General features: G+C 43.8%; 1 protein-coding gene across 2 annotated transcripts in view; it reads left to right on the top strand.

Annotated features, from left to right (window-relative positions):
- Positions 1-20,513, top strand: part of LOC114050683 (cyclic AMP-responsive element-binding protein 5) — a 487,545-nt gene that overhangs the window by 396,770 nt on the left and 70,262 nt on the right. The gene's annotated exons all lie outside the window — the stretch shown is intronic.

The raw sequence follows: 20,513 nt of genomic DNA, 5'->3' as shown, positions 1-20,513 counted from the left end.
CTTATTTATCTCTTCCTTTCTATCCTCCTTCCTTTCCTTCCCTCCTTCCTTGCTTCCTTCCTTCTTTCCTTCCTTTTTGTCTTCTTCCTACATCTCTCTTTTTTCTCTCTCCCTCTTTCTCTCCTTCTTTCCTCTTTCCTCTTTCTCCCCTTTTTCTCCCTTCTCTTCTTCCTTCTTCTCTCCTTCCCTTCTTTCTCTTCTTTTTCCTTTCTCTCCCTTCTTTTGTTCATTATTCTATTCAATATACAAATATATTGTATATTCTATTCAATATATAGTTCATGTATGATCAGAGATTAAGATGTCATGAATGCCCGCTTGAGCACTTAGTATAAAACACATGTTTTCTATAGCTGAAGATGTGCATGTGTCGATCATTCCCCATTAATGGCTTTAATCCCTGAGTTGTTCAAAGCTGTTATAGTAGAGCAGTGATTGAACATTCTTTTATCATCTATTGCTGAAAATGTCTTTGTAGCATCTGTCCCCTAATAAGAGCAGATGAATGCCGAGACTGTTTCTAATCAGGCTATAGCCAAAGATGACTTTGCTAATGAGGAAAGGGCATTTAGAATGACCACAACAATAAAGAGTAAGCCAGTTGATGCCTGGCCGGCAGAGTTCAAAAGGAGCCCAGCCTCAGTCCCTTTGAAAGTGACAGATGAGAGATGGGCCATGGACCATGGCAGACACACACACCACACCAAAGAGCCACAGCCCAGAGGCACGTTGGTGTAGAGGGCTCACCTTCCTGCGCCCAGGGCTGAGCCAGTAGAAGTATGCACGCTGGAGCTTCCCTGGCTGAAGCACGCTGCTTTGAGACAGAAAGGTCCTGCAGCAGCTTGTCTGACACGCTGATTTTCAGATGTTATTTCAGCCATTAGCTTATTGAAGCTGCATCCCCTTTGGACCTCCCCCTCTCTGACCAGGGAGGTTTCTGAGACGTCTAGCAGGCTGACATGGATGACAGGCTGCCGGTGGCTTATACCCTAAGTGATGGAAAGGCAGGGATGGCCCCTGCCTTGCTTGACACAGGGATCAAAGTCCCTCAGTGCGGAATGGATGATGAAAAATGCCCTTTGTTTACCGACGTCACCCTTTAATTTGTTAATGGCGCTGCTACTGGGAGGAAACACATGTTCCCTGCTGGATGGGAGGACCATAGACCTGCATCCAAAAGGGTGGGAGTGAGATGTCACTCCAGATGCAAGGCACGCAGGGGTCTTCCTTCTGTTCAAACAGAAACTGCAGAGACACAACAGAAGCTAATGAATATTGTCCAGCACCACATTGTCAGGCAGATACCGGGGCCGAGGGGCTTTTCTCAAATTAGGATTCATTAACTAATGACTGGAGAAAAGTAGGATGAAAAATAATCACAATATTAATGTGCTATAGGCTATACCAATTCAGCTGTGCTTAGCAGTGTGGGTGGATGCCTGCCGTGTGCCAGACACTCTGCTGGGTTCTGGAGACACAAAGACCGAAAAATGAAATGGTCCCTGACCTCAAGGAGCAAAAATAATGATGACGACGGTGGCAATGATGGTGATAGGCATTGATACAAAACAAAACATTATAAATTCATCTTCAGACCTGAAGGGAGGTCACTTAACCTCCTCAAGTCTCAGTTTCCCCATTTGTAAAATGGGGATAAGAATGGCACTCCTTCCCAGGTTGTGAGGAGAAGCAGATGAAGTAAGGTCTGTGAAGGGCTCTGTTGGTGTAAGTTGTTGTTATCACTACTGTGGGGCTATTTCATCGTGTGATCGTAGGCCTTGCCACCTCCCCTCCCCCACTCCTGTACCTTGGGACTTTTGGGTTGTCCCTTCGTCCCCGTAGCTAAACTTTCTTCTAAGTGTTCTCTCTGCCAATTAAGGATGCAGCTGAGGGGCACAGTGACCAGAGCACCGGACCTGGAGTCAGGAAGACCTGAGTTTGAATCCAGTCTCCAGCACTTATTAGCTTCGTGACCCTGGGCAAGTCACTTCACTATGCTTGCCTCGGTTTCCTCATTTGTAAAATGAGCTGGAGCCGTGGAAACCCTCAATGGGGTCACAAAGCGTTGGCCACAACTGAACAGCAATAACCCCCAATTAGTGTCATCTCCTTGGCTCTCTTGTGTTTCTGCTTTTATCCCCTGCATATAGCCAAGTGTTGGGCACTCAGTAAGTGCTTAATAAATGCTTTCGTACATTTCATTCGTTCATTTTAGTCCAACTCTCCTGTTTTACGGATGAGGAAACTGAGGTCCACAGAGGTTCAGTGACTTGGCCATGGTCACACAGCTGGAAAGTATTAAACGTGGGGTTTGAAGCCAGGGCTCTCGGACTCCAGGTCCCATTCGGTTTTCCACCTTCTGCTGCACCTCCATAATCCAGATCACCATTGTGGGTTTTGAGGAAAGAAAGAATACTGTCCGGGCAGAGGAAATCTAGTTCCTGGGAGCCTGGATTTGAAAGTCTCCCATTCTGAGAGAGCCTGCCCTGAAATGAAACAGGAGCCTGGGTCTGGAAGCCAGTGTCTGCCCCAGGCTTGAACTCAAGACTAGGGAAGAAACAGCAGACTCCTGTCTTCGGGGCAGAGCCCCAGGGCCTGCTGATATATTGAGGGTCCGACTGGGCTGAGGCTGCTTTGTTCTTTAGAATGCACGTGGGGAGCCTGTTCAGAGCTGCTCTGAGCGAGGAGGCCTCTCCAGCAAGAGGCAAGACTGGCTGAATCAGGTGGGGCTTCAGCTCTAGGATGGCCTGAGACCCTCCCCGGTTCTCTGCCTGCATGTACGTGTGTGTCTGGGGTGTGCATGCACAAGTGTGTTTGTGTGTCTGGCTATGGTAATCTGTCTGTACTGCGGTGGAAAGAACACCAGCTGGTTTTGACTCGGGTTCAAATCCCGACTTTGTTCTTGTATCTGTGACTTTGGGTAGGTCCCTTAACTGCATGGGCCTCAATTTCCTCATCTGTAAAAATGAGGGTGATGGATAGCTGGCCTTTACAGTCCCTTCTTGTTCCAGATCTATGAGCCTTTCTGTGCCTCAGTTTCCTTTTCTGTAAAATGAGGGGCATTGCCCTTGCTGGCCTCTGGGGCTCTTCCAGTTCTATCTCTATGATCCCACAGGACCCTCAGTGCCTTTGACATAACCAGCTGCTAACTAAGTAGGGCTGAATCAAACAAGATGAGAGCAAAGACCACTGATTTATTTATGAGATTTGTTGCACTGAATCATTAATATGAACTTAATGCTTTTGAAGGTCTGCTACTGGCAGGTCCCATCTCCTCCCAGCCTGCTTCTTGCATCCTGTCCATAGGGCACAGGGATTCCCAGGGGGAGGCACTGGGGGCTGTGGGAGCTGCTCCCACCACTTCCTTCCTCTCCTCTCCCTCAGCATCAGGTGTGTGTCCTGGGAGAGGCAGCATGGAGCCCTGGAGGGAGCGCTGGCTTCAGTCTCAAGGCTCCACGCTTACCAGCTTCCCAAGGTTCCTTGTGTGCACAGTGCATTAAAACAGAGACTAGCTCCTCTTCTGTCAGTCAGCATGGGAAAGAGTATTGAGCTCGCACCTGGGTTCAGGCCCAAGCTTGGTCACTGGACAGATACTGCAACCTCCTTTTTCACATTCCCTATGTGACTTCAGGCAAAGAAGGAAAGGAGGGAGTCTGGTGCCTGCAATGGAAGAAGGCTGGATTTGGAGTGAGAGGGGCTGGGTCTGTCACTTACTGACTTGTGTTACCTTGGACAAGTCACTCATCCTTTCTGGACCTGTTTGGTCACTTGTAAAATGAGAAATTAGACTGGATGACTGAGAGCCCTTCCTCCTCCAAGTCTGTGAAATTAGAACCATGGTGCTCATTTTGTTTAATACCAAGTCATAAGTAAAGTGTATTGTTGGTATTTTGATTGGTGCTAATTGCAACGATGCCCATAATTACAGAATTAGCTGATTTGTCACAATGCATTACTTAGTGTTTGTTGCGTTGCTAGGGGTACCTAATGCCCCGGGATGAGTAGGAGTGTTTAATGAAATTGCCGGCTTTTTTTTTTTTTCTCAAGATAAATAGTTTGACGTGTCTCTGAAATGGAATCCAATTGGTCGAGAAATTGGCGAGGTCTGAAGCATGACATCATTGTTGGCAATCGCTGGTTTTTCTCCCCCCAAGTGAGCACAACATAGAAAGTACATTCTACCTTTCATAGGACCAGAATTTGACCCCCAGTAGAACATACCGCCTTTTAACCATACATCAAGGCTGTATTTTTAATAGGAACAAGGCAATTCTTTGCTGGAGTGTAGGCACAGCTAAGTCTGATTGGGAGATTTCCTTGTGACTTTTCTAGTGGGAACACTTTCATTCAAGAGCAAGGGCTACTCACAAAAGAAGTTATTTTAAAATTATATACATACACACACATATATAACTGATGTGCTTTGTTGAATGATATGTGAGAAATCCATCACCAAACTATGCAACACATAAGCATTTTTATGAGGGCTAATGAGAGGCTGCTAGTCTCCACTTTTAACAAGTAAATGGTGATTGTAGAAACCATATGCGATGGGGCTCATAGAGATGTGTCTGCAGCATTGTAATGAGACCTGAGCAAACTAAGGTTCCAATATATTCTGGTACTTAATTAGTATGCAATAGTAGTTCAAAGACATGGAAATTAAATCCTTATTTGAGTCATGTCATGGAAGTGATACCAGGTAAGGACTAATTTGTAAGAGGTGGATTTAGCTGAACAGGAAACATTCAGTTTCCATTATCAGTGAAATGTGCTTATGATTCCTAAAGTTCAATTCAATAGACATTTATTAAGCACCTACTATGTGCCCGGCACTGTGCTAAGTGTAGTTCTGGCCGTGTTACTGCCTTGCTCGGTAAACTTCAGTTTTTTGGTTTGTTTTTTATTTATTTATTTTTATTTATTTATTCATTTGTTTCAGTGGTTCTCTATCCCCTCTAGCCTCAAATACACATTACTCTGGTGTTTAAAGCCCTTTCCCACCTGGCCCCAACTTGCCTTAGTGTCTTCCTTCGCACACTCTACAATCCAGCCAAATTGGCTTCTTGCTGTTTTTCCCACCTCTTCCCATCTCCTATCAACGTCTCCCTTGCCTGGAGTTCATTCCCTCCTTTCCTCTGCCTCTTGGAATATAGTACCTGGCTCCCTTCAAAGCTTGGTGCTTCCCTCTAGCTGAAGCAATTCTTGATCTCACTGGTTGCTAGTAACACACACACACATACACCCTAGTGATTTCTTTTGTAAAGATTTTGTATAGGCTCATGTGTATGCATGTGTTGTCTACCTAGTAAGTGCTACATAGCAAACACTTAATGGGTGCTTTATTTCCCCAGCTATCTACATGCTCCTTGAGGACAGGCATTTCTGCCTTCAGGAGGCTCAGCCCCTAGCTCATTACCTTGTGCATGGTAGGCACCTGTTATGTATTTGGACATATAGATTATGCACACTTAGTGATTCTTGATAACTAGGTGTTAACCATACCCATTTGATTCATCAGCTGCCTACCAAGGGTCAGGAGCTGGAAAAACAACAAGGGAAGAGCCCTTGCCCTCATCGAACCTTCATTGTTTCTGTGCTGCCAAAGGCTACAGGTGCAGTCAGATCCCTGGGCCAAATCGCCGGCCTCTTTGCTCTAATTATCTTGAAATGTTGCAGCAACCAGCTTTGTCCTGAGTGCTGATCCTGAAATGTGTGTGTGGTCAGACAGAGTCTGTGGAGGATTTGTCCACGCCTAGTGATGTTTTCCAGGATGAAAGAGGAGGCGCAGGATTCCTAAGACCTTTCCTGGACGTCAGCATATGTGTGAGGACAAGCTGATGGCCAATTGCACGAGGCCAGAAGCCATCAGGTGACTGGAGCCGATGGCGGTGCATTGGGACAGATGGGGCAGGGGCCAAGGAGAGGGGAACTCTTCTCCTCTGACGGCTTATCTTCCTTAAGTGGATGAAAATCTGAGGCATTTGTCAGTTTGGAAGACAGCCGTGACTCCCCTTACCGAGGTTACGAAGGCTGGCGTGTCAGCAGCCCCAGGTCTGGAGCCCGTGCTGAGCTAGCGAAGACAGTGCTTAGTCATGCTCTGGTCTGAATGGATCCGTAAGAGAGCGTGTTCTCACATGGCAGTTAGCCAGACCCTAACTATTGGTGGGGTGGGAGAGGAAGGGGAGCCTTCACTGAGCACCTACTATGTACCAGGCTATGTTAAGCATTTCACAAAAATTATCTCATTTCATCCGTACAATAACCCTGTAAAGAAGGGGCTAATGTTATCCCCAGTTGTTACAGTGGAAGAAACTGAGGCAGGCAGAAGTTAAGTGACTTGCCCAGGGTCACACAGCTAGGAAGTGTCTAAGTCTGAATTTGAACTCAGGTCTTCCTGACTCTAGGACTAGTGTGCTTCCCACTCTATCAACTAACTGCCTCTGTTAGAGGCTTTCTCACTGGATCCTGGTTTTTGTCAAATAAATAGCTAGTGGATTTTTTTTTTTTTTTTACTGTACTTGGGTCTAAGGTCTCATGTTCTCTGTGTCACAGTTATGCTCTATTTTATGGAAAGATAAAACTCATTTAACAACAACAGCAAAATTTAAGTATCATTCTATGCCAGGTGCTATACTAGGTGGTAGCGATACAAAGATGAAAATGGAAGTGTCTGCGCTCAAGGAGCTTACATTCTTTTCATGTGAAACAACACGTATTCAGATAAGTGAATACATCGTACATACAAAGTAACTCAAAGAAACTCAGTGATCAACCATGAGTCCAGAGGACCTAAGCTGCAGAATGTGACCCACCTCCTGACAGAGGAGTGATGGGTTCAAGATGCAGAATGAGACATACACTTCTGGACATGACCAATGTGTTTTGCTTGACTATACATATTGTTTGTAAGAGTTCTCTTTTTCTTTTTCCCCAGTAAAGATGGGAGTAGGATGAAGAGGGGAAGGATGGAAAAAGAGAAAAAAAGAAATACTTATCAATTAAAAATTAATAAAAATAAAGTAACTAAAAAGTAATTTTGGGAGAGGGGAAAGCTCGGAACAGACTTCTGGTAAGAGGTGGCCCTTGACGTGAGCATCCCACCAACAGGTACACTTGTGGAACAGGGCAGTAGAGCTTCATTTCTTGAATGTAGAAAAGACTCCCCCTCTCAGGATCTCTTTAAGAAGGAAGGTCTCAGAGGGGCAGCATGGTGTAGTCGTTAGGGAAAACGAGCCGCCTCAGAGTCAGGAAGACCTGGGTTCATGTTCTGTCTCTGCCACATACTGGCTGTATGACCCTGGGCATGTCACGTAACCTCTCAGGATTTCACCGAGCCCACTCTCTCTAAGACTATAGTTGCAGAATGGATGCTGATCAGCAGTGATAGAGACAGTTCCCTCATTTGAGTTCCCTACACCAATGAAATTGAAGATAGAACAACAACAATACTAATAACAATAAATAGACCCTTCTTGGGTGTTTGAAATATGTCCTAGCTTACAGAAATGGAATGCACCCACAATTTTTCAGATATAAAACAGCTTCTTAAATAACTTTCCAATGTTCCCTGAAATGGTTATTTTTAAACTAAGCAAATGAGTCCAACTCATATCTTTCCTCCTCAGGAGCTCACTCATTTTCTCTCTCTGTATATCTCTCTCTGTCTCTCTCTGTCTCTGACTCTGGAGAGACATCTTTGGCTGTAGTTCTTTTCAAAATTCTAGCCTGGTATGGGGTGGATAAAGGGCTAGCTAGTCCAAGAGCCAGTAAGAGCTGGGTTCCGGTCCTCCTTAAAGAACATGCTAGCAGGTTCTGCTTCTGCCTCTGTCACTAACTTCCTGTGTGATCTTGGGTGGCACATATCTCTTCATTTGTCAATAAGATTATAGATTTAGATCTGGAAGGGACCTTGGAGGTCATCTAGCCCAACCCCCTGATCTTACAGTTGAGGAAACTGAGGCCCAGAGAGGTCAAGTGATCTGCCCAAGATAATACAGGTAGTAAGTTTCAGAGGTGGACTTCAAACCCAGATCATTTCACTCCAAATCTAACACTTTTTCCACCAGCCTGCACTGCCTCTAACATCGGATCAGATGATCTCTAAGGCTCCTGTCCAACTCCAACAGTTTATGTGTCGTCTTCCTCCATTAGCATGTAAGTTTCTTGCAGGCAGGAACTATCTTCCTGCTTCTGTGTATCCCCAGCGCGCAGCACAGTGCCTGGCACACAGTAAACGCTTAGAAAATGCTTGTTGATCTGACTCGACTTTCTAAGATCCATTTCACATAGCAATTTTATGTCAAGTGACCTGATGTCCAGTCAGAGTCAGCAAAGCTGTCCAGGTACCCATTTTGCCAGATGACTTTTCAAAAAAGGCCCTCCCAAGGCTGAGTTTAGATGGGATTTCAAAATGTCCTATTTTATCAGTGGAAACTGTCAATAAAATGAAAACTTTGATTTAAATTGTCGGGCAGTATGTTTGAAAAAGTAAATGTGTATGTATGTGTGTGTGTAGGGGTGTGCATGTTTTCAAGAAGCCCCTCAGGTGTAGGGAGAGGAGGCAGGCTTCTCTCAGCCCCTCCTTGACGTGGAAATGTCAGGACGGGCCATTTTTGTGTTGAAAGAAAAGATTCATTGTCTCGATTACCTCTGATTAGCTTTTTAGACGTGAAGAATGAAAGGGAATTGAAAGATCGAGATATAGACTACTAAAACAAGAAAAGGCCAGCCTGAGGAAAATGAAATACAGTTTTCAGAAACGGCTTTGGAAGTGTTTTTCTCCTCCTGTATTATTCTTTTCAAGGTTAGGCCTTGAAATGCAGCTGATCAAGACTCCCTCCCCCACTCCCCAGACCCCCAAGATACACCAGTATGGACCTTCTTTCATTTTTAATCAAACAAGCTCAATATTCATTTTTATGGGGCTAAATGAAACGTTTGTGCGCAGTGTTTCCACGCCATCTGCATGAATGGCAGTATTGTGACAGGCTGAGGTCACTGCAGAAGGGAAAGTGAGGTAAGAATGCAGCTGAAGCTACAGGCCCCTGGCGCACAGGGCCCAGTTCCTTCTTAAAGCCACAGACTGGCTCCTCTCACACTGCAGGCCCTTAATTTATGTGGGCCTAGATGCAACAGGATTTGCACATGAGCTCCGATGCACTCTAGCCCATGAATAATGCAATAGCCTTGAGATCCAGAGATGAAAAGGGCAGCAAATGGACAGGCCATTGCAGAGGGGCCATTATTTTGCCGCGTTATACTTGGATTAAAAAAAAAAAATCAACTTTCCAAGTACGAGCCGGGGGAGGCATGGCTAGACAGCCGTTTATATGGAAAAGTCTGAGTTTCAAGGAACTGGCAGCTCAGCCTGGATCAATAGTATGAGACAGCAGCCCGGAGAGGTGCAAACTTAGACTGAGTTTTGAACCAGACCTGTGCTTTCGATGATAGGGGGAACTTTTGATGAGGAAACTCTCCACTAATGCAGGTCTCGAACATATAGTCCTAGCACAAGGATTCTTCACTTTTTTGTGGTCCGGACTGTTTTGGCAGGCCAGTGCAGCTTATGGACCCCTTCTCAGAGTGATGTGTTTAAATACACAAAGTGAAATAGAGGATTGCAAAGGAAGCCATATGTTAGTGATCATAATAGTGCGTTTTTCCCTCATTTAAGCCCACAACCCCCCTGGAATCTATCCACAGATCCCCAAGTCAGGAAGCCTTGTCTTAGAGAGTTTCCAAAGACACTGAGAGGTTAGGATGTTAAGTGACTTTTTTCAGGGTCACACATCTAGTATGGGTCAGAGGTATGAATGAAAACTAGGGCTTTCTTTTCGACTCTGAGTCTGGCTCTTTATGTACCATATCGTGTGTCATCCACAGAGTTAGGGGGATAATAATACTTAAGTCCTCTTCCATGGTCAACCACACCTGGTGGCTGTGTTCTTTTCTAGGATCCCATTTCAGAAAAGATCTTACTAGGCTAGAGGACATCCAGAGGTGGGCAACCAGGAAGGTGAAGGTCATTTGAATTATCTCTTGAGAGGAATCGGTTAAAAGAGTTACAGATAATTGGCCTAGAAAAGAAAAGTTCAGGGTTGGGAAGCAGTGTCAGGAAGTGGATTGACTGAGTACAGGACGTCATAGCTGTCTTCAGGTACAAGAAGGGTTGTTGGGAAAAGGGATTAGCCTTGTTCTGCTTGGCCCTAGAGGGCAGAACCTGGATCAGGGGGTGGAAGTTGCAGGGAGAGAGAGTTAGGCCCGAGGGCAAGGAAAACGCTTGTGGGCAATTAAAGCTTGCTAACTGTGGACTGAGAGAAGGTGGTTTCCCCCTCCTTGGAGGTCTTTAAGCAAAGAATGGATGAACAATGTTTGAGTGTGTTGAAATAGGGATTCTTGATCAGATATGGCCTCTAAGGTCCTTTCCAGCTTGGAGATGCTCTTATTCTTCTTTCAAACATCAGTATTGGAGCCTTGCTTTCAAAGGAATGTAAACATTATCTTCTACTTTCAAGGACAAAAGTACCGTTGCTGAGTTACTGGGCCACCTTCTTCCCTCCTTGTCATAGTGATGGTCAGTGGGGCAGTCTTCCTCTCAATGTCACCTCTACTTGGCCTGGGTGGGGACTCTTTCATGCATTCCAGTCCTGGCAGTCCTGGCAGAAGGTTCCACACCAGAAGAAGTGGCAGGGTGATATCTCAGTGCAAAGTCACCAAAAGGACTCCTAGGCTCGTTAAAGCTGTGTGTCAATTCACATTTTGTCTTCTTTTTATGCTCACTTAGAAGGAATGAATGGGTTGCCGAGGGCATGCTGGCAAATAGCCTCTCACCAACACCATCCTCATTAGAGCTGTGAGAACTTGGAAAAACCTGCCCAGTGAGCATTTTTTTTTCCAACAGTCTTTCCAAGTTCTTAAGTTGCAACTCCTTTGAAACAGAGTAGGAGTTCTCCTTCTCATCAGGCAGGACCCGCCCGGTTTGTAGCGGGAGATACTTAAGGGAGATGGGGGTATAATAGGACTACTTTTATTCCTCCCCTTCCCCCAACCTCCCCACTTTTTGCTGGTACCTGAAGTCATTAACTTGACAGCAGGGTGGTAGGGGAAACAGTATCACAGGGGGCAGGTGGCGCCATAGGAACCGTGTTGTAAATAAACAGTGTGACTGTGGGGGCTCACAGCCCTGTGGTAGTGTCTGCTGGTGTCCTGCGTGTTAGACTCAGAGGTTGGGCCGACCTTACGTGTAGCATGCCTGTGCTAACTTCAGCATTGCTAATGATCCCTGAAGTCACAACAGATTCTTTCCTATCAACTTCAATCTCCTCCTTCCTCCAAGAACCTACAAGTGCCTAGAAAACCTCAGCACATAACCAGGTATCATACCCCGCCCCCGCCCCCCCAACTTTGGGTCCAAAATCATGAGAAGACATGAAGTAAAAACTCCAATTTTTATCTATGTTCAGCTTACAAAGAAAGGCGTAAGATTGAATGGGAGACCCGAAGGGACCTTAAAGGCTATCTGTTTTAATCCTCGTATTTTACAGATGAGGAAACTGAGGCACAAAGGCCCATCAATACACAGGTAGTTAAATAGCAAGTCACATAAGTCTGTCCCTCTGGCATGTCTACCCTTTGCTCCTTACTCTGCTCCATGAGGCTCTGCAGGACAAATCTGATCCCTCTTCCACTCGACAGACCTTTTAATACTTGAAGATAGCTGGAATATCTCCCTTTCCCCCCAGCCTTCTCTTCTTCAGGTTCTCTTCTACTGTTCCCTCAGTAACTAATATTTAATATGTGCTTAATGAATGTCTTTTGATTAATTTGCACCTTTATTTGATCCTCCTAGGACATAGTCCCCAACTTCATGCCCCTCCTGGCCACCCTCCCCTGAACACTCTCCAGCCGCTCAATGCCCTTTTAAAATGTGGCTTATCAGAGAGGCAGATATTAAGAAACACATTACTTTTAATAAACTACTTCAAATAAAAATAATATTTGAAGATATACACTCCAGAAAACCATCCAAAGAAATTGATTTTCTTCAGCCTTGAAGTTAAGACCCATAGCAACCCAAATGGCCAGAAGAAGGAAACTTGATTTAATCCAACAGTTCAAGAGATTGGCATTAAATCACCTAGTCTTTTGTCATATCAGTGGCCTTTAGCTTGTCCACCTTTCTGCATTTCCCCACATTCCTCAATCAGAATTCCACTTACCTTCAGCAGGATTATTGCTCCCAACGTGCAGTAGGAATCAGTCCTATTTGCATATAAATCATTATGCTACAAACCATTCGGTTGGCATCAATTCTTCATCTCATGTTAAATGCAGGAACTACCTTAATCCCTCCTTAACAAGTAGAAAGCATTTATCCGTCTCTGAATGTGAGGCACAGTGCCTAGCACATAGTAGGTGCTTAAGAGATGCTTATAGATTGATTGATGAAGAGAATCCTGGACAAGAGTATGGTACAGTGTCAGGGAATTTAGATGTGGAGTCTCAGGCCCTATTTCAATCCTAGTTGAGCAATTACTCTGCTCATGTAATGTTGGTCCAGTCACTTAACCTTGATGAGTCTCAGTTTACTAATCTTTAGAAGGATGGAGTTGAGACTAAAAGGCCATGTAATATCCCTTTCGTCTCTGAATCATTCATTTGTCCCCGTTAATGTTTCTGACTGTAATTATAAGAAGAATCTAATTTGGTGCTCATGTGAAATACAAAATAAGAGGGTTATTTTTTCCCTGCTGCTCCGTTTTTGCCCCTGGACAGTGAGGCGTTTGGACTGAAGTGCTGCCGCAGTATAACAAGCACTACACATTTCATCTCCCCTACCTGTAACCCATAGAAACTAAAATCAATCAATTCGAAAAGGATGAGCTACAGAACCGAGAGCTAACACTTGCAGCTTGTGAAAGCTGTAAGGGACTTTAGAGATTATTTATAGTCCAGTGGTTTCCAACACATATCAGTATAAAGACCTCTTTCTAAGATTAAAAAAAATATTTCATGGCCTTTCCAGCATAAGCATGATAGTAATTGTGTTTATTTAGTACCCATTGGCTGAGAAAATGCATGTGACAAAAACCTAACAAGTTTAAGGATGCTCTTAAATTAATTTCTATTTTATTCATCACCATAACTTCTATTTAAGGTGGAAAATAATCACAGATCTATTCGATGAACATATTCATTCGGTCTGCAGATGATAAATCTGCACAAAATAAGTGCTTGATAAATATTTTTTCATTCATTCATTCAACCATCCATCCATCCATTCAGTCATTCATTTATGGATTCATAGTCCCCTGACACTAACTCCAGGGCTATCTAGGGCTCCACAGCTCATCGTTATGCAAGCAATGATCTTGTCTATCCATGTTATAGATAAGGAGACTGAGACTTAGTGAGGTAGAGCTACTTGTCCAAGTTCACACAGATAACAAAAGTCTGAATCAGAACTGAATCAGACCCCAAATCCATCTCTCCACCCCTAAAACTAGCTCTGATGAAATCTGAATAGTAGGTTCTTAAATAAATAGCTGTGGTCTGAGCCCCTATCACCAGTATTTATGTCCATATCTGCCTAGCCCCTTGGGAATCCCTCAACTACCTTATGGCCCATAAAGAGTAGTGGAATGTGTTTATGAATAATTTTTAAATGGCTCTTTCAGGAAACGAACAGTCTTAAAAGACACTTAAAAGCCCAAGGTTGGGCATGAGTTTATTTGTCTTCTAGCAAAAAGGAGCCCAAAGAGTGAGCAGCATCCCCAGATGTGTGGGGGCCTGTGGGAGAAGAGGCACAGCTGTTCTATCCATTGTGATTCTATCAATGTAGGCTTTCACAGCCCATCCCCCTGTTAGTTCTGTGAGTTGATTTATAGAAAATTTACTTAACATGAGAAGTCATTCCGCTGTGGTATCAATAGTGGGAATGGGAGTCTGCAAAGACAAACTGCTTCCCCTTTTCTCTTCCTCTTCCTTTTCCTCCTCTTCGTACTTGTCCTGATATGCGTGTAGGACCTGAATGTTTTTAAAGCTCTTTACACACAGTGTCTGTCCCATTTGAGCCTTCAGACAGCCTCATGAGGCAAGACCTTCAGGTATTCTCCCCATTTCCTAGAGGACTTAGCTGAAGTTAAAGGAGGTTAATTGACTGACTCATGGCTCCCAGCCAGTGTATGTCAGAGGTGAGACCTTAGTCCCCTCCATCTTATTTCAAGTCCACAATTATTTCCACGACACCAAACAGCCCTAATTTACATCAGCTCATTAACTCGACTGCTTTTCCTTGTTAGGGTATGCTACGGTAGGATGCCTTAGAGACCAGTCAGCAATGGGTATATTTTTAAATAAATCTAGTAAATAAAGACGAATCCAGCTTTTGGAATACACATCGTCCTCACTCCGTATCCACATAGATTCAACTTAGATTGTATTGGAAACCCAGCACCATTTGGGCCAACAGATACGGCCCGTCTTGCCAAGGGGAAAGGAGAGAACGCCAAAGTAAAGAGGAGGGCAGTAAACTCTGAACTTAACCAATTTCACCGTTGCCTGTTGCCAAATCTGTGCAGGCTGACCAGGGTTGTTTACACTTGCATGTGATTTTCTCGGGTAATGGATTTGAAAAGTACTCTCCCAGCATCCCCCAGTGTGCCGGAGCAGATGTGGAGAGTTTTGTGGTTTTTACAGTAGATGTGCTGGGCCTACCCCCCAATTAGAGCTGCACAATTAGATTTTCACAATGTACATACTGATGCGGATAGGACCAGGCTCCTTAAATGAGGGGCTGACTTGTCTCGATTTCTCGCTGTGTTTATCGGGATTGAGAGCTGGCTGCCGGTGTTTCCACTGAAGTTGGTCTGTGGCAAACCATTGCTGTTCACTTTGGCCTTGCCGCCACCGGGAGAGCAAGCTTCCTTCTGCCGTGGTATGGGGATGCAGACCAGCGGTGCCCGGTGTCATCCTTTCAGCTCTCCTCGACGTGTACAGCCCTGGCAATGGGGAAGGGTCCAGGATTTCAATACCAAACAACTGTGGGAGATGCACGATGTACTTGGGCAGGTGTTTGTCTGTGCTACGCCAGGGGTGCTTATTATGTGGAAGAAAGAGCGAGCTTGCCCATCCCCATCTCAGATGCAATCTTGTCTCATGACATCAGCAGTCGACTTGAACTTCACTTCCAACCACATACAAATAGGTCTCAGAGTGCTGGTTGGGCCATGATGTCAGCCCTGATTCTTTCTTCATTAGTTGATGGGCTTTTATAGGAGGTAAGATTGGGTCTTGTTTTTCTAATGGAAAACATGTTTTGAACAATGGAAATACCTCTCTCTCAACAGTTTCTCCTGCTGTTGATTTCTCAACTCTGTTAATTACTCTCCCTGTATATATATATTTCCAGGGCCTTATTATCATACACCATTACCTACAGGGTAGTTAATTTCTAAATCAGATTGAATTTTCCATCCGCATGCTCTTCCACCTCAGGACATAGCAGTGCGGGTAGTGGCAGAACCAGATCAACCCATTGGGTGGGTAAAATCCAAAGTGGTACAAAGGGGCTGCTGAGGGTGGGCATGGTGTAGAGCCTCCGTATACTTCATTTGAATCACTTTTCCACAGCATATGGCTGGTTACAAGTTGTCTTGTGGAATTCATAGAGAATCACCAGTTTTAAATCAGTTCATAAGCGTCTTATCATGAGGACATTGTGGCACGGTAGATAAAGAGCCAGCCTCAGAGTTAGGGAGACCTACCTCTGACACATCTTGGCTATGTGGCCCCTTCATGTCTTGGGGTGCTAGGCACCTCTCTAAGAGCCAGAACAGTGGCTGACCTACATTAGTAAAGGGCCTGTCTTTGGATTGGGAATTCCCATTCACACTGAGGTAAGCACCGATGCAACCCCGTCCCACCTCTTCATGAATCATCACATTTATAGAATGATAGATTTAAAGCAGGAAGGGACCTCAGAGATGCCAGAGGATCATGTATGATGCTGGCGTAGCTATGGAGCTAGATGTGGCTTCAGACTTCATCAAGTCCACCCAGCTCCTTCATTTTAAACATAAGGAAACTGAGATATGAGGGGAACGGAGCCTGAGTGACTCAGCCAAGGTCACCCAAGTTAGTGAGCAGCAAAGACAGGACTGGAAATTAGGTCCTACTTCAAATTTAGCCTTTTTTCAGTTAGCCTAAGTTATCTAAAGACTTGCCACTTTTTCTTAGAACCTAGGTATTTAAAGACACCTCACTCAAAAATAAATGCTGGCATCTGGACACTTGCCTATCCTGAGTGACCCTCTGTTTAAAATAAGAAAAGTGGATTGGTGATAGGGGCATAGACCAAGGAGACGAGAAAACACCATAGGACTGGCAGCACCATTAACGTATTTGTTTTGGGAGGTTGCAAACTTACTTTCTTGGCACAGAAGCTAATAGGAATGCATTTGCTGCTGTATGGATCTACAGGAGAAATTTAATTAGGAGCAGTAATAGCGCTTTTCATTTTCAAAGCCCTTTACAAACGTTCGCTAATTAAGCTTCACACTGTTTCCAAATGGCCGGCAGGCGTTGCTCCTTCAGCTTCGCAGAAGGTGAAGCGGCATCAGAGACGACCGGACAGGGGCAGCTTTGAAAACTGTGCCCATGGAGACTTCCTCCCGGCTCCCGCTCCCCTGCTGATCTCCGACATGTTGTCTGGGTTTCACAATTCTATGGCAGGGACTATCTTGGGGCTTAAAACCAGGATAAGTAGAGAAGAATCTAAGCTTCACGGACTGCAGGGAGAGTCCTACCTATCCACTCATCCCAAAGAATATTCAAGTTAATAACAGAGGGGGACAAAGAAAGACGGGGAGGAGACACCCCTTGAAGTGTCCTTAAACAATCAATCAATCATCAATCAGTCAATCAACTAGCATTTACTAAGGTTCTCCTATGTGCCAGGAACTGTTCTGGGTGTATAAAGGTAGAAGTAAAATAGTCTCTACCCCCGAGTTGACATTCTATCAAGGGAGACAACACACATGTGGACACATACATACATATATGTGTGTATATATACACAGGCATATATAGTGTACATCCATATATCCAAAGTAAATACATGTCAATGTGTACAACATATACATGTATCTATGTACATTGTTTGGGACAAGGAGAGTTTGGGTCAAGACTTGTTAACTGAAGAACCGTGGCCAAGTCATTTGATCTCTCTGGAACTCTATTTCCTCATCTGTAAAAATGAAGTGGTTGAGCTGTGTGACCTCTAATGCCTCTTACAGATGTGGATTTATGAGTCAATGACCCTAGATTTGATCAAAGCCTACCATTACCTAGCTATGGCGCCCTGAGAAGTCATTAAGATCCTGGTGTTCCTCTTCTGTCAAATGGCAGTATTGTCCAAGATGGTTTCTGAGGATTTTTCCCAAGTTCCCAAGTATCCTGTCTGGTGATGGGCACAATTGCTCCTCTCCCACTAGACAACTGGGGATGATTTAATCACTTAATGTATGTATGTAGATATATATCTATATCTATATCTATCTATATCTATATATCTATATCTATATCTATATCTATATCTATATCTATATCTATATATATGAGTGTGACACCTTGTCAGGAGGACAGCCTCTGACTCCTACAATCTGTGTGCCCACGGGCAAGTCACCAACTCCTCAGGTAACTCTCTACACCTTTGCCCTGTAGGTGGTTTGATTTGCTTCCAGGTAAGGGTGTTCCCACACAGACAGAATCACAAGTAGTTAACGTGTTGACTTTTGCATTCAAGCATTAGATCCTGATTGGGGCAAGTAAATAAATCCCTGGCCCATGCCAGATTCACCTGCCCAGGGAGTTATGGCCCCAATTAAGCATGGAGATGACCACTCATTTAAACCTCCAACAAGAGTTTTAAGCATAGATTTCTCTTTCTCGTGACCCTATGACAAAAGCAAAAAAGTACGCTGGTTGGTTGTTGGGTTTTGTTCAGTCTGATTAAGTCATGTACTTAGGATACTTTGTTACTAGGAAAGAAACCAAATTGTTTGTCTCTAATAATCCCTTTAAACTCTGGACAAGGTTAGGATTTATTTTTCCATTTCTTTTGTGGAAATACTTTGGTGTGGGCATGAAAAGGGACAGTGTTGGTATTAAGGCTTAAGAAGTCATTAGTGATTCCTTAAATACCAAAATTATTTCCCATGACCAAGTTAGTCTTAATTATTGAAACTAGAAATGTGGTTAAGATGTCAGAGAGAGAAGAAGGGAAAATCTGAATTCTGGCCATAGCCATAAGATAACTGATTGAGGATTGGAACAGTCATCCTTCCTGGCTCACCCCCTTATCTGGGCAACATTGAACAAGTCACTTTACTCCTCTTGGCCTCAATTTCTTCATATGTAAAATGGGGGGACTGAATGATCCCTAAGACTCCGTCTAATTGAGAATTGAGCCTCAGAGGAAACTGAGGCTCAGAGAGATAATAATAAGAGTTAACATTTATATAGCACTTTAAGGTACATGTTATCTCACTTGAGGAACTGTTATTATCCCCATTGTACAAATGAGAAAATTGAGACTCATAAAGGTTGAATGGCTTGCTCAAGCTCACATAAATATAAATGTCTGAGGTAGGCTTTGAACTCACATTCTCCTGACTCCAAATCCAACAGTATCCATTGCACTACCTAGTTGTGACTTGTCTAGCTTCACACAACTTGAAAGAGACTGAAGCAGGGTTTGAATCTAGGGTGTCCAGCACTCTGTTCACTACACGTGCTGCCTCTTCAGTATTGGTCTAGTGGAAATTATATGGCACTTGGTATCAGGAGGATGTAAGTTTGAATCCTACTTCCAACACTTACTATTGATGTGACGCTAGGCAAGTCACTTGACTTCTCAAGCATGAGCTGTAAAATCTTTGTAAAATGAGATAATCATAGCTCTAGCACCTGCGCTCCCTGATTTGTGGTGAGGTAAAAGGGAGAAGATATACAGGAAGTCCCAAAGCACTAATGCAGTTTTAAGCTATCAAGGTTTAAAAGCACACTGAGATTTTTGGGACACTTTAAAAACATAAAGAAATTTGCAACATTAAAACTATCTAAATATGTGCTATTATGATTTTCAAAGTAAGGTTCAGCATAAAGAATTTGAGAGTTTTAAAAATACCAAGTCTGTGTGAAACGTTGTATAAACATAATTTCGAAGTAAAAGTGATATGTTTGGCTTTGTGGGGGCACCTTGATTTAGCTGGTCAGAAAAGCATGTTTAAAAATATTAACTTTTTCCTCCTTTTAAATAAACTAGGTTTGGGCAGAATGTTGCTTTATTTTTTTTTCTCTTTAAATTGGCAAGGGCTTAGAAATATAAGCCCCAGCTGGAAAACACCACCTTCAACCAGACACGTAGTAGCGCTGCTGAGACTCACCATTTTGGTGACAATTTGGAATGCCTTGTATTTCTGAAGTGTCTTGAATGCACAGTCAAGGGAAAAAAATTCTGTTGACCCATGATAGACCTGGCTTTTGTGTGACTGAGTCATCATTTGTCAATAACCCAACCTCTTTGTAGATTTGGGAGATTATATTTGGGTGACGGTACAAAATAAAGAAAAAATAACTAAGTAGAGACATGTTTTTTTTTTTCAGTTATTCTGTACCACCCCACCTTTGCATCACCACTGCATCAGAGTCTGTCCCATAGCTGGGAGACTGTAACCTGAAAAACCACTAATATAGTGGGCCCCCAGGGGCTCTGATTGATAAAATGCATTGAATATAAAATACGTTTGCTTTTCACCTTCATGAAACTGACACAAAAAAGGGACAGACCCAGAGTTTGAGCTTTTTCAAAAGTGATCAGGGCACAGAAGTCAATTTGTCCTTCATCTTTGGTGGGATTTTCCTGATTTTTTTCAAATTCTACTATTTAATATAAGATTGTACTTCCTATAGGAACTATGCAAACAAAAGCTACCTATGCTTTCTGCATCCCCAGCACCATCTTCCATCTTAGGTGTAAACTGATGCAGGCATTCAGCTTAAAGACTTCTATATGAAAAGCACAGATTGGACCTTCTTTATAACCCTGCTTCCCCTGGAGTCAAATTTACATTCTAAGGTGAACGGCCTCTGTTGTAAGGTCCTTCGAGGCATCCTAGGATCATAGAAAGACAACTAGAAGGAACCTCAGAGACCATCTAGTTCAACCCCTTTTGACAGATGAGGAAACTGAGGCCCAGGGAAGTTCAATGACTTGTCCAAGATCATTAGGCAAGCTGAAGGTATGAGGGTGAGATTCGAATCTGGGTGCTCTTTAACTCAGAGTCAGTCCTCCTTCTGTTGCACTGATGCTTCCCTATAGTACATGTGGAAGATGAGAGGGATGTTTTATTTCTCAGGGTTATCGCTCTACCTTATGTGACCTTGATCAAGTCTCTTGCCCTCTTTGAGTCTCAGTTTTCTCATCTGGCAAAGGAAGAAATTGAAGTTGT

Source organism: Vombatus ursinus, unplaced genomic scaffold, assembly GCF_900497805.2.
Source record: "Vombatus ursinus unplaced genomic scaffold, bare-nosed wombat genome assembly UNPS02014799.1, whole genome shotgun sequence".
In the NCBI taxonomy this organism is placed as follows: Eukaryota; Metazoa; Chordata; class Mammalia; order Diprotodontia; family Vombatidae; genus Vombatus; species Vombatus ursinus.
The sequence above is the reverse complement of the archived record's forward strand: the minus strand, read 5'-3'. Positions and strand labels throughout refer to the sequence as shown.